At 33.4% G+C, this 12,642-nt stretch overlaps 1 non-coding gene and 1 pseudogene across 1 annotated transcript; both read right to left on the bottom strand.

Annotated features, from left to right (window-relative positions):
- Positions 1-200: 200 nt before the first annotated feature.
- LOC126017081 (U6 spliceosomal RNA) lies at positions 201-306 on the bottom strand. The gene has a single exon (XR_007498757.1). It is a non-coding gene; the product is annotated as a U6 spliceosomal RNA (small nuclear RNA).
- Positions 307-6,433: 6,127 nt separating this feature from the next.
- Positions 6,434-8,460, bottom strand: LOC126015976 (mesoderm-specific transcript homolog protein-like; annotated as a pseudogene).
- Positions 8,461-12,642: the final 4,182 nt, after the last annotated feature.

The following is a 12,642-nucleotide window of genomic DNA, read 5'->3' as shown; positions in this document are numbered from 1 at the left end:
TTTTTTTGGTTTTTGGATCACACCCGGCAGTACTCAGGGGTTACTCCTGGCTCTATGCTCAGAAATCGCCCCTGGCAGGCACGGGGGACCATATGGGATGCTGGATTAGAACCACCATCTTTCTGCATGAAAGGCAAATGCCTTACCTTCATGCTATCTCTCCGGTCCCTTGTACAGGCTATTTTACTCTTTTTTTTTTTTTAAATATGGAATGCTTCACGAGTTTGTGCTTATCCTTGCACAGGGGCCATGCTAATCTTCTCTGTATCCTTCCAATTTTAGTATATGCGCTGCCAATGCGAGCACTTTTGTATTCTTCTAAGATATTGCAAGTGTCATTAATTGCCCTCAATGAATTTTTTTGTTTCTATTTTATTAGTATATTTCATAAGAATAATGTTTAATATCTTAATGTCTTTATACCAATTTTTTATTCAATTTCCAATTTTACTTGCTAACACTTCTAACACTCTATAGAACAATAGTGATGATAAAATTATGCAGATTCAACAGTGAATAAATGCTTTCTGTGGGGTTGTCATAAAATGCTTTTGCTGTATTAAGAAACATTTTATGCTCAATTTATAGAGGGTTTGCATTATGAAATGTGTTGTACTTACTCAATGAAATAAGTATGTTTATTTTTTCCTTTATTGATATGACAATACAGAACATTAATTGATTTACAATTTTGATCCTTTCATCTCTTTAACAGAATCAAATCTTGTTATTAATTATTTCATTAATTTCATATTTATTTGACTAGTGTTTTGATTATGACATTTCTGTTCATCAGAGACATTGGTCTAATCTTATTTTCTGAATGTTTTGCTCTGTTTTGGAATCACTGTCATTTTGATTTTAGAGAATGTTTTGAATATTTTTCTTCCCTTTATGTTTTATATATGTATTAGGTGTGATAATAAAGCAGGTTATGACATTTGCTTTGCATGCAGCCAACTTAGCTTCAATCATTGCCATCCTGTAGAGTCATTCCCTGAGCAATACCACTTTAATGCAGAGCTGGGATTTCAGAAGGAAGAAGGAAGGAAGAAGGAAGGAAGGAAGGAAGGAAGGAAGGAAGGAAGGAAGGAAGGAAGGAAGGAAGGAAGGAAGGAAGGAAGGAAGGAAGGAAGGAAGGGAGGAAGAAGGAAGGAAGGAAGGAAGGGAGGGAAGGAGAGAGAGAGGGAGGGAGGGAAGAGAGAGAGGGAGGGAGGGAAGAGGGTGGGAGAGAGGAAGGAAGAAAGGAAGGAAGGGAGGGAGGGAAGGAAGGAAGGAAGGAAAGGAGGAAGGGAGGGAGGAATGAAGGAAAGGAGGAAGGGAGGGAGGGAGAGAAGGAGGGAGGGAGAGAGGGAGGGAGGGAGGGAGAGAGGAAGGGAGGAAGGTGGAGAGGGAAGGGAGTAAGGAAGGGAGAAAGGAAAGAAGGAAGGGAGGGAGGGAGAGAAGGAGGGAGGGAGAGAGGGAAGGAGGGAGGGAGAGAGGAAGGGAGGAAGGTGGAGAGGGAAGGGAGTAAGGAAGGGAGAAAGGAAAGAAGGAAGGGAGGGAGGGAGGAAGGAAGGGAAGAAGGAAGGAAAGAAAGAAGGAGGGACGAAAAGTAGGCAAGAGGGAAGGAAAGGATGCAAACAGGAAGGAAGGAAGCAAGGAGGGAAGGAAGGGAGGAAGAAAGGAAGAAGGGATGGAGGGAGGGAGGGAAGGAGAGAGGGAAGGAAGAAAGGAAGGGAGGAGAAAGGAAGGAAGGAAGGAAGGAAGAAGGAAGGAAGGAAGAAGAGAAGAAAAAGTTGGTATATTAAGCAATTATTTAAAAATGTAGGATAGATATTGGTAGTGAAACCATCTAGACTTCAGTTTCAATTTTGGAAGCTATCAATTAATCTATATGTAATTCATATTGTCTTTGTTTCTTTGTTCCAGTTTTATATATCTTACTGGTTTTTTGATATATGTTTCTGTGAATTTGTCAATTTTACACATTGTAAAATTTGCTTTCATGTAAATTTTCATAATATTTCTTGATATGTATGTGTGTTTTCGTTATTCATCTTTGAATACGGCTTAAGGTTTATCCTTTTTTAAAATTATTTACAAAAGTCCATTACAGAATATTATCTACAGAAATGAGCATTGTTGTAAAGTTCCAACAAGATACAAATGCATGGCAATAATTCATGAAGAAGCAATATGTTGTTAGACTAGCTCTTCTATATGCTGCAATATAGATATAATGTGATCTCTAGTATTAAATAGTTCCCAAAGCATGAATAATTTAGTTCTAATGATCTTGTGGTCCTAAGGTTCCACAAGAAGTTGGATGTCTTGGCTATTCCTATAACTACTATGTCTGAGCAGCACTGTATAATAAACCCAAGCATGAACCAAAGGCACAGTTGAATGAAATGCCAAATTTACACTGATTCTCCTAAGCATTTTTGAAAGTTATTTGTCTACAAATAATAATCTTGTGGCATGTCAAACTAAAGAAAATAAATTATCTGTTTCATGTTAACATTAAAAAAAAACAAAATTCCACAAATTGCTGAGAAACATGCCTTATCTCTAGTCCTCCCTATATTTTTATTTTGATTTGAAACTTTAGAAATGCCTCTGTTCTTATATATAATACTTGTAAAACATGTAATAAATATATTTTAAATATAAAATCAATCGCATACAAATTTAAATACATACATGTTATATCTTATAATATTTCTTATTCTGAAAACATTATTCTTATTACATTAAACATAAAATTTTAAGACCAGAGAGTTAAGGCATTTGCATTACATTCTGCTAGTCAGTCTTGTTTGTATCTTTGACACCACAGAGGCTCCCCTAATATTATTCAAATATTAAAATTACAATAAATTTAGTTTAGAACTATTGGATCATTTTTGACAGGTTGCTTCATCTTTATCAAGTATTTTGCTTAATTTTATATAAAATGTGTTTGATAGGAGCTTGAGGGATGGTGCAGTGATAGGGCATTTGCCTTACATGCAGCTAACTCAATGTTTGATGCTTGTCCCATATGGTATCCCAAACCAGGAGCAATTTCTGAGTGCATAGCCAGGAGGAACCCCAGAGTATCACTGGGTTTTTCCCAAAAACAAAACAAAACAAAAAATTGTTTGATAACATTAAGCACATCCTTTATAGTAAAAGCTTAACACTGCTTTGTATTTTGTTAGATGAAATTTAAGGCACCAACTAATACCAGAGGAAAAAGATTTATTTTCAACCGTAATTCTTATATACTAACACTTCACGAACAGTCATCAATATTTACTAATGGAAAATTCTGTGGAAATGTCTTTAACAGTAAGAATCAAAATATTTTAATACAGTGATATCTTTTCATTGCATTTATGAATATGAAGACTCTATGTGAAAGGTTATATTCACCCCAGAAATCACAACAGTATAATTTACAAGAAACAAAATCTTGAATGGATCTTAAAAGTCATCAACAGAAAATTGTATAAAGAATATTTGATAGATACACACATGGAAAGTTAATTTGTCATCTAACAAAGAAAATCATAGTATTTGGTTAAATAGATAAAAATCAGGATCACTATGCTAAGTGGAACTTGTAGGGAATAGCAACACTGTCATAGTAACATTTTACTCATATGAGGAATAGACATTATTAGTGCTTTCAAACTATATTAATTTGAATTATGTGAAAATTATGTGAAAGTTATATTGTAAACAGTGAGAAAGTGGAGAGAAGGGCAAGAAGTAAGAATAGGCAAGGGCATTATTTAATTTTTAATTTGATTACAACAATATTTTGAAATTAGAGTAATCAAACTCAGAGCATTTCACATGCAAGAAAAGAACTCTCTCAATGAGTCATATTCTCATCTCTAGATAGGTCATTACTGTTGGTGGGAAGACATTAACATTTTGTGTTGGGAGAGATAACTATAACATATTGGTGTAAAAAGCTAAACACTGGAAATTTCTAGATAACTTGGAATATATATTTAAGTATCTTTCTTGGGACAGCACACTCCACTCTCCATTCTGGAATTGCTGCATCACAGTTTGCATAATTTCTCTTCATTTACTTTATAGAACTCTCCTTTGTCTCATTTAATAATTCTCTTTTGTTTGTTTATTGTCTTATTTTTATATTTTTTCATTTAATATTTCTTAAATAAAATTATCAATCCACTTTCAAAAATCATTTAAATATATTGTTTACAAAGAACATTCATTGCCTCCATAGATACAATAACATAGCTGATTATTGCTCAATATTTCTATCTTTTCAATATTTCTACTCCCTGCTTTATTTTTGAATTACTATTTAAAGACATTCTTAATAGAATTCTAGAAGTATCTATGATAATTTGGCAGAAAAAATTATTTCACAGATTGGAGTGTGTATAAACATTTTAATTTGATAATACATCAATACTATCTCTTCAACACTATTAATATTACTATTATTATTATTGTTTTGATTTTGATATAGGGGCCACATCCGGTGATGCACAGGAATTATTCCTGGCTATTATTTTAAAGGTTTTTTTTAATTAAATTAAATTAAAGTTTTTTAAAAATAATTTAGTTCTCAATTCCTCCCATGGAATACTTTTCAAGGTAGTATGATCTTTCCAGTATTTTCTAACTTTTGCAGCACAAAAACATTACTCACACATAAGGAATTATACCATGTTCCTAAGATCTAGGGAAAATATTTTATCACTCAATCATAAATAAACAACTCAGTAAGAAATCATAAGATGAAAATAATTTAATTAATATATGCATGTCTACTATAATGTTTGTCATCATACTTAAATATTTTGATTAATAACATTATTGAACAGTAATTTACTAATGAATAAGTTGATATTAATTAATCTATTGTGTGAGATTTTTGTGTTCTTTGTTTCCTTTGTTCCTTCTTTATTCCTTTATCTTTCTTTCTTTCTTTCTTTAATAATATCTTTATTTAAGAACCACTATCACAAAGTAAATTCTGATGAAACATGTGAAACACAGAGGATATAAATCTACACTCTATAAATATATGTACACGTATATAAAATAACAATGTAATGAAAATTTCTAAATTAAAGATCAATATTCTTCACTAGTATAGTGAACATGTGAAACAGAAAGATTATTTGTAAATACCTATTGAATATTTATGAATATAATAAAAATCTGCACATTGTCTCTATATAAATTTTATTTTGTTCTTGTAATTACATTTACATCAGTAAAACTAAACCATAAGGCAGGACAAATGATGGATTTGTTCTATCACTGATGTAATATAGAAAAAAAATGAGTGCAATTGTAAACTTTAGCTGCTGGGCTTTGTCTATAAAGAAGGTATTAAAATATTGGTACATATTTCTTTAATTAAATATTTGAAATTGTCGATTGTAAGTTTTTAAATGATTTTTAACCTAGCACTTCCCAAAAATGAGAAATGTGAGGTTTTTCTGTTTTTGTTGTTGTTGTTGCTTTTTGCTTTCAGAAATTTTTCTTAAAGTTTTTGGAATATTCCTGTGTATAAAGTACAGGAATTGTACGATCTGTAGGGCAGTCTCTCTGGGACAACCAATGAGAAGTTAAGCAATCATTCTCAGAGGAATCAGTGTACATTCAGCATGGTAACTTGGACTCTACCGTGATCCCCTCCTCTCCAGCTTGTGAGGAACATGCGTCTAAACACTGAAGTATGAAGAATCGTACTGTTATTTGCTGAAATGACCAATTCTAACCACAAATAGCAGTGAATCTCTGACACAGATGCTATTGGTCCTTAATGTCCTGTGATTTTACAAATTTTCCAGAGTTCGAATTTAGTTCAGTTTATTTAGAAACTAAACACTTCTTAGTAAGGTTCACTACTCTAGCAGAGTATCTGTAGGTTCAGGAAAATTTATATTGTGTGTTTAAGTAGACCATAGTTAAAGCATAAGTAAAAGACTAAACTCTAGCATACTTAGAAGACTAAATTAGAAACTAAAATTTACCCCAGCAGAAGTTCTAGTTAGAAGGAGCAAGAGGAAACTAAATCCAAATGTATGGAAAAGGACACCATCCACTCTCACTAGAAGCTGTTCGAGAACTTAGAACAGTTCTTGCCCTCAGTGTCATTCAAGGAAAGATGAGGCAGTGCCTCAGTCCTTAGGTTCCTAAAAATACAACGACAAAGGTGAGTCTATACACTTGGCCAGAAGTCAGAGGAATGGGAGGTGAACTACCAGGTCCCCCTCAGTCAGAGTTTCTGCTGGCATTTTACTCTACCCTGTTCACCAAGTGAGGCAGGTGGACCTTGGAGGAGAATAGTGTTTGGTGGCCAGGACCTCCATTGGGCCATTCTTCCTAAGGAATACACAAGAGATCAGGGATTGAGGGTTGAGGTGTGTGGTGGTGGGGGTAATACAGGGAAGCTATGCTTTCCAGCTCAGAAGTTGATGAAGCCCATATATGCATTCAAGAAGCCCATGGGATTTCCTAGCTGTGGATAGTGGCTAATGTGATCATCCAGAAGCAATTGACTCTGTGGGCAATAGCAGCGTTTTCCTGTACAGCTCCAGAAATTATGGAAAGGAGTTCACAGGATCCATTGGCCCTGAGATGAAATGAATGGGAATGTTTCCAGAGGCCAATGATCCAATCCACAGAGGCCAATGCTCCAATTCAGTGTCTTCTAAACTTCTTCGTCTGATTGATAGACTGCAAGAAACTGTCAACAACCGTTTCCACCGGTTGTTGGGGATCCTTGCCCACATATCCCACAGCTCGCTCTATGGGAGGGGTGCGTGTATGGTCCGAAGACTGGGGTGAAACCTTCTAGAGAAGACAAAGAAGTTCATCTTTGCACACCAACATCTTTCATCAGCTTTTGATGGAGGAGAGGCCAGTGAGTCTCAGGAAATACACCTCCAGTGGACAGAGACTCTTGATGTTAAGGCGGCCAGATAGATTCTGCTTGAACCTATAGAGCAGCTCCTGAGAAACAGTATCTCCATAATCATGAGACAGGAGGTTGACTTTGCGGTTCTGGATCCCCAGATGTAGCAGAAGCGCCTCCACAATGCATGCCTGCTCAAATATGGATTAGTGGTGTGGTCTCAGTTTGTCACTGAAGCCAAAGCCTAAGAATTCGAAGGCAACCGTTACCTGATGAAATCTCAAGGGGTCAGACCTTCCCAAATCTTGAATCAATCCGAGCTGGATGTTGGAAAACCATGTAAAAGCACAACTATCTCAGGACTTCCAACCACACCCACGAAGTCTTAGTAGAAGATGATAGGTGAAGAATTTGCCCTGATGACTTCCACGAATGAAGTGCAGGGGAAAGCTGCAGCAGTGAGATGTGCAGGTAGGCTGCCATCAGGATCACAGTCAGCAGCCCCAACTCGACCCACCACTCACTCCCTCTTCCTGACTCAGGTAAAGGTCAGGGCTACAACACTCCGTGTTTGGGGTTGGGGGGAGTTGAGAAATGTGAATTTTTTTAAACAATGAATGCAAATATAATTTTTTAAACTTATACTTCAGAGTCTAACTGACTTTTTACCCATCATGTATTAAGTAGAAATTAACTGTTCATTTAAAAACTATAAAATCAGGGCTAAGCGATAGGACAGTAGTAGGGCATTTGCCTTGCATGCAGGCTTTTCAGGACAGATGGTAGTTCGAATCCCAGCATCCCATCTGGTCATCCGTGGCTGCCAGGAGCAATTTCTGAGCACAGAGCCTGGAATAACACCTGAGCACTGCTGGGTATGACCCAACCCCCCAAAAATAAATTTAAAAAATAAAATAACATAAATAAAAATATAAAATTATTTATCTTATTTCATGTATTTCTTGCCTTTTTTCTGAGAAATGACTCTTTAATAGTTGTAAATCTCTTTAAAATCACACACAAATACACAAATAAAAAGTATGGAGGTTTACCAAAGCAAAAGCCGATGGGTTTCTTTAGCCTGAGTCTTGAGAGTCTGGTCTCGTTGGCATGTAGCTGACAGACTGGGGATTTGTGTGAAGTGCTCAAATCTAGCTTGGCCCTTAAGAATGCATATATATATACACATACATACATATATACTTTATGACATAAAATTGTTCTTCACCTCAAATTCTATTACAATTTAGTTACAGCAGGAATATTTTGCTAATTTCTGTATCAATTCATTGATTTATTTTACAATATTAAGATAAGTGTCTACTAGACAAAAAGATATTAAGTAATATTTATGTGATTTTAATTTTTCTGAAAAGCAATAAAAATCAAAACTCTTTCACAGATTTAGAATTATTTTCTGTTATGAAATATATCGAATAAAAATATTTATTCTGTAAGGATTTCATCTAGAAATATGTAGATGATATCACTTAAAAACATACCAATAGGTCCAGGAGATTGGGCACTTGCAGACAGCTACCCTTGGTTTGATCCCTGGCACACCAGATGGTCCCCATTGTCCAGAACCTCCAATCAGGAGTGGTTCTGAGTTTAAACTAATGCACTATTTGACACCATATTCTGTAGCCCCAAAACAATTACAAATGATATATTTTAATCATTGTGTCTATGTAAAACCAATATTGTAAATTGCATGTCCTATTCCGTAGCATACACTGAAAAAATAAAGTCAATCCACAGAAAACATGAATTTTTTCATACTAAAATATTTATTTCAATACACAATCAATGTTCTGATATAGAATTTACAACTGTGTCCACTATTGAGTATTTATTCTCAAAAACTGTGTATACCCTTATGTTTATAATATTGTTCAACTTCTCTGCTTGAATATTTTTCTTATAAAAGAACTAACCTGACTGGCACCTGGCAGGTATAAAATAATATACATATGTTTCTCTTTGGCATGCCTGTCAAGATTCCTCAAAAGTATTGGTTTCCTCCAGCCTTTTTGCTTATAATTCCGTCAACATGAAACAGTGATGATAGCCTGTACTCTCCTGCAGACAAATAGTAAGTAGATACATCACTTCTTTTTTGGAGTTGTTCGAAGTCTTCACTAACTGCTAAATTTACCTATGGGGCAAACAATCCTACTTTTTCTATTTAACTGTATACTGTGCATTTTTCTGATAACTTTTTGTCTTTGGAAGACAAACAACTATCTGAAGAAAACATATCCTGACAATTGTATTAAAATTCAAAGATATATCAGTGTCAAACGTAAGAAAAATGAAGTCTTCCACCAAAGATAATATTATAAGCCTCTGAGAAAGTATGGAGGTTTACCATTCTTAAGGTATTGCTAAAAATATCTAGAGGTGCAGTAGGTGTTGTAAGGCTCTTAATTTTAGTGCAGTTGACAAGGGTCCAATGTGGAACACGAGGTACATTTTATTGAGCACCACTAGGAGTGATTCTGAATACAGAGACAAGGATAAGCCCTTAGCATAATAGGATTTGCTTTCTCCCAAAAAAAACAAATAGCCAATATAATTGGTAAGTTTATTTGGCCATTTTATACTCACCCAGTGTTATTACTTAATATTAGTGTTAATATTTAAAAAATAAAATGAGCAGCTAATTAACTAAAACTTTAATAATAATGTAACTGAACTTATATATTTTCAATAATTGAATTTTATCAAATTATTTACATCATAGAATATTATATTTATATATAAATATATGTATTATGGTTCATATATTTTAGTACAATATAAATGCATAAAAGACCATTCTAAATGTGCCTGCATAATTTACATACGTCATACATAATCATACGTCATCTCTCACTGTGAATAAAGATTTAACTCTGGGTTTTAATTATTTTCTTTTGATCTATATGACTTTTGAATTCAGAATTGTACTGGTTTGAATAATATAAACTTTGGTACAGTTTGAAGCCAGGGATTGTTATGTTTCCATTCATTGTCATATTGATTTGATTATTTGAGGACTTTTGTTGCTATAGCAAATTTTAGTATAGTTGTATTATGTTTTTAATGTTTTGGAGACTTTTATAAGAATTGCATTTAATTAATATAAAAAGCTTTGGTATGATCTTGTTTATTATCTTATACTTTTCTATCCATTTATTCTATTTATTTTTATATACTGCTTATTTATTTTTAGATACCATTTCTAGTTTATAGTGTATCATTCTTGCACTTCCTTTGTTTATCACTAGGTAGGCTGTTTTTTGAAAAAAAAAAAAAAGCCTAATGTTTTTATAAACTTATCATCTAGTCCCACTTTGCTCCCAAACAGGAGGACATAAGGTTCCCCAATCTTTACCAGGAGTAATTCTTGAGCACAAAGTAAAAAGTAATCTTTGAACATTACTAATATGGTTCTGAAATTAAACAAAGTAAAAAAAAAAACTAGTATTTTTTTCTATACTGATGTTGGTTATCAAACATTTTCCCCGCAAATTTACATGTAATAACATCATATTAAACTTTCCTTTTGTGGATGTAAATTTTTTACATTAATTGATATTTTTATGTCGAACCCTTCTTTTACACCTAAATTCAAAACATTTTTCAACAAAGGAAAACACTTTCTTAGATACCTTCTAAAGGGAACCAGAAATGCATCTTACTAGTGTAGTTCTTTATTAAACTCCTTATTTATTTATACTAAATAATTATAAAAATATTTAAATTAAATATACACTGTGTTTAAAATCAAGAAAAAATATAAAACCATCTTTAAAATATTTAGTTATAACTTTTGAAGTAGTAAATAATTTTTATTTAGATAGTAACAAGTAAATATCATAATTAATACTAGCATAAACCAAAATTTTGTGTAGATTTTAATAGAATATGATTTCCAACTATGACCTTTGGTTAAGGAGCGTATACATATTATTTATATACATGAGATTAATTGTGTAACTTCACTAATTTTTTTGGTTTAGGGTCACATTCAGTGGTGTTCTGGGGTTACTCTTGGCTCTGCACTCAGAAGTCACTCATGACAGGCATGGAGGACCATATAAAATGTTAGGATTCGAACCACCATCCGTCCTGGACGGCTGCTTGCAAGGCAAATGCCCTACTGCTGTGTTATCTCTCTGGACCCTAAGTGAGTAAATTTTAGGAACTTTAGGAATAATACTATAAAAGTTTTAACATTAATATTCTTTGAAAAGCTAAAACATTATTTTTACTCATAAAACTGTAAAACTACAAAACTATATGTGCCCATGTATAAATAATGTTTAAGCCATCTGGAAAGTAGACAATTCACTACATTTCTACTATTGTCTCAATTTCAGAATACTTTTTGGGGGGGATGTGTCACACAATCAGTGATGCTCAGGAGTTACTTCTGGCTCTGCTCTCAGAAATCATTCCTGGCTAGAGAAACATATGGAATGCTGGAGATCGAACTGGAGGTCTGTCCTGGGTCAGCTGTATGCAAGGCAAATGCCCTACCACTGCGCTATAACTCTGGCCCATTTTCAGAATACTTTTATCTCCCAAATTATGTGATGGTAGTTGTTATCCAATTTAATTTAATTTTTCTTAAAACTTTCCACTAAAAAATTAAGATTTTTCACTAATTAGGATTAATCTGAGCAATGAATCTTATGCAGTATAACTAACTGGTTTATCATTTGTAATTTTTTCAACACAAATTCATAAATTTACATGTTTGAACAAAAATACTTCAGGTTTTTTGTTCATTGGACTTCAAAGTCCCTAGAATTTGCTTGACACTTTTTATTTATTTAGGCTTTAATATCTATATATAGCCTGAAATGCTTTTAACAGGCCAATTGATTATTTATTATAAAAGCTGAATTAATTATTTGTGGAAAAGAATTGGCCACATATGAAAATTAATAAGGACTAATAAGTGGGTATTGATTATTTATGACTTAATTCTCAGAGCCACAGAAGAGGAAACAATTTGCAGCTCCTCCAAGAAGAATAAACATAGTTTTCTTTCTCTAACGCTCTTTAAATAAAAGTTGTGATGTTAGTACTCATGTGAGTAACATTCAATTCTATTTCCCTAGTCATTCATGAGAGATCTAAACAGCAATGTACTATATGCATATTATAGTTAAATGAGATTTTTGCATATAACTGAACTGTAAATTGACAATAAAGAACCTGTATGATGTTCAGTGTTGATGAAATACATTATAGTACTTCATACTATAGTTTCTTATTTATAAAAACACTTAAGAGTCACTGATATCAGTTATAATTGAAACCTGATTTTTGCTGTAATGTCTAAAATACAAAATTATAAAGCAGCTACAATATCAATCAGTAATAATGTACATTCATGTTGAAAAGGACATTTTACAAATAAACGAGGAACTATCCTCAGTAATTTCACAAGTTTAAGATCATTCAATCTTTTAAGACTGAGACAAACAACAAAGAAGCAAATGTGGAAACAAATTAGCACATTGTGAATAAATCTGTTGCTCTTTAATGTCAAAACACTGTTCAGAGGCGTTCACTCCTATCATTTGGAAGCATCTGTTATAGGGATAAATGAAAGCATGGACGAATTTCAACATGTATTTGCTTGTTGTCTCTTACTCTATTAAGTCTCCCATTGAATATTCTTTTTCAAATCAAAGTCTTTCTAAAGACAAGCTGCAAATCTATTCTCCATGGTAGAGTCATGGATATTAAATGTTAATCAC

Source organism: Suncus etruscus, chromosome 8 (assembly GCF_024139225.1).
Source record: "Suncus etruscus isolate mSunEtr1 chromosome 8, mSunEtr1.pri.cur, whole genome shotgun sequence".
Lineage (NCBI taxonomy): Eukaryota > Metazoa > Chordata > Mammalia > Eulipotyphla > Soricidae > Suncus > Suncus etruscus.
This window is presented reverse-complemented; position numbering and strand designations above follow the sequence as displayed.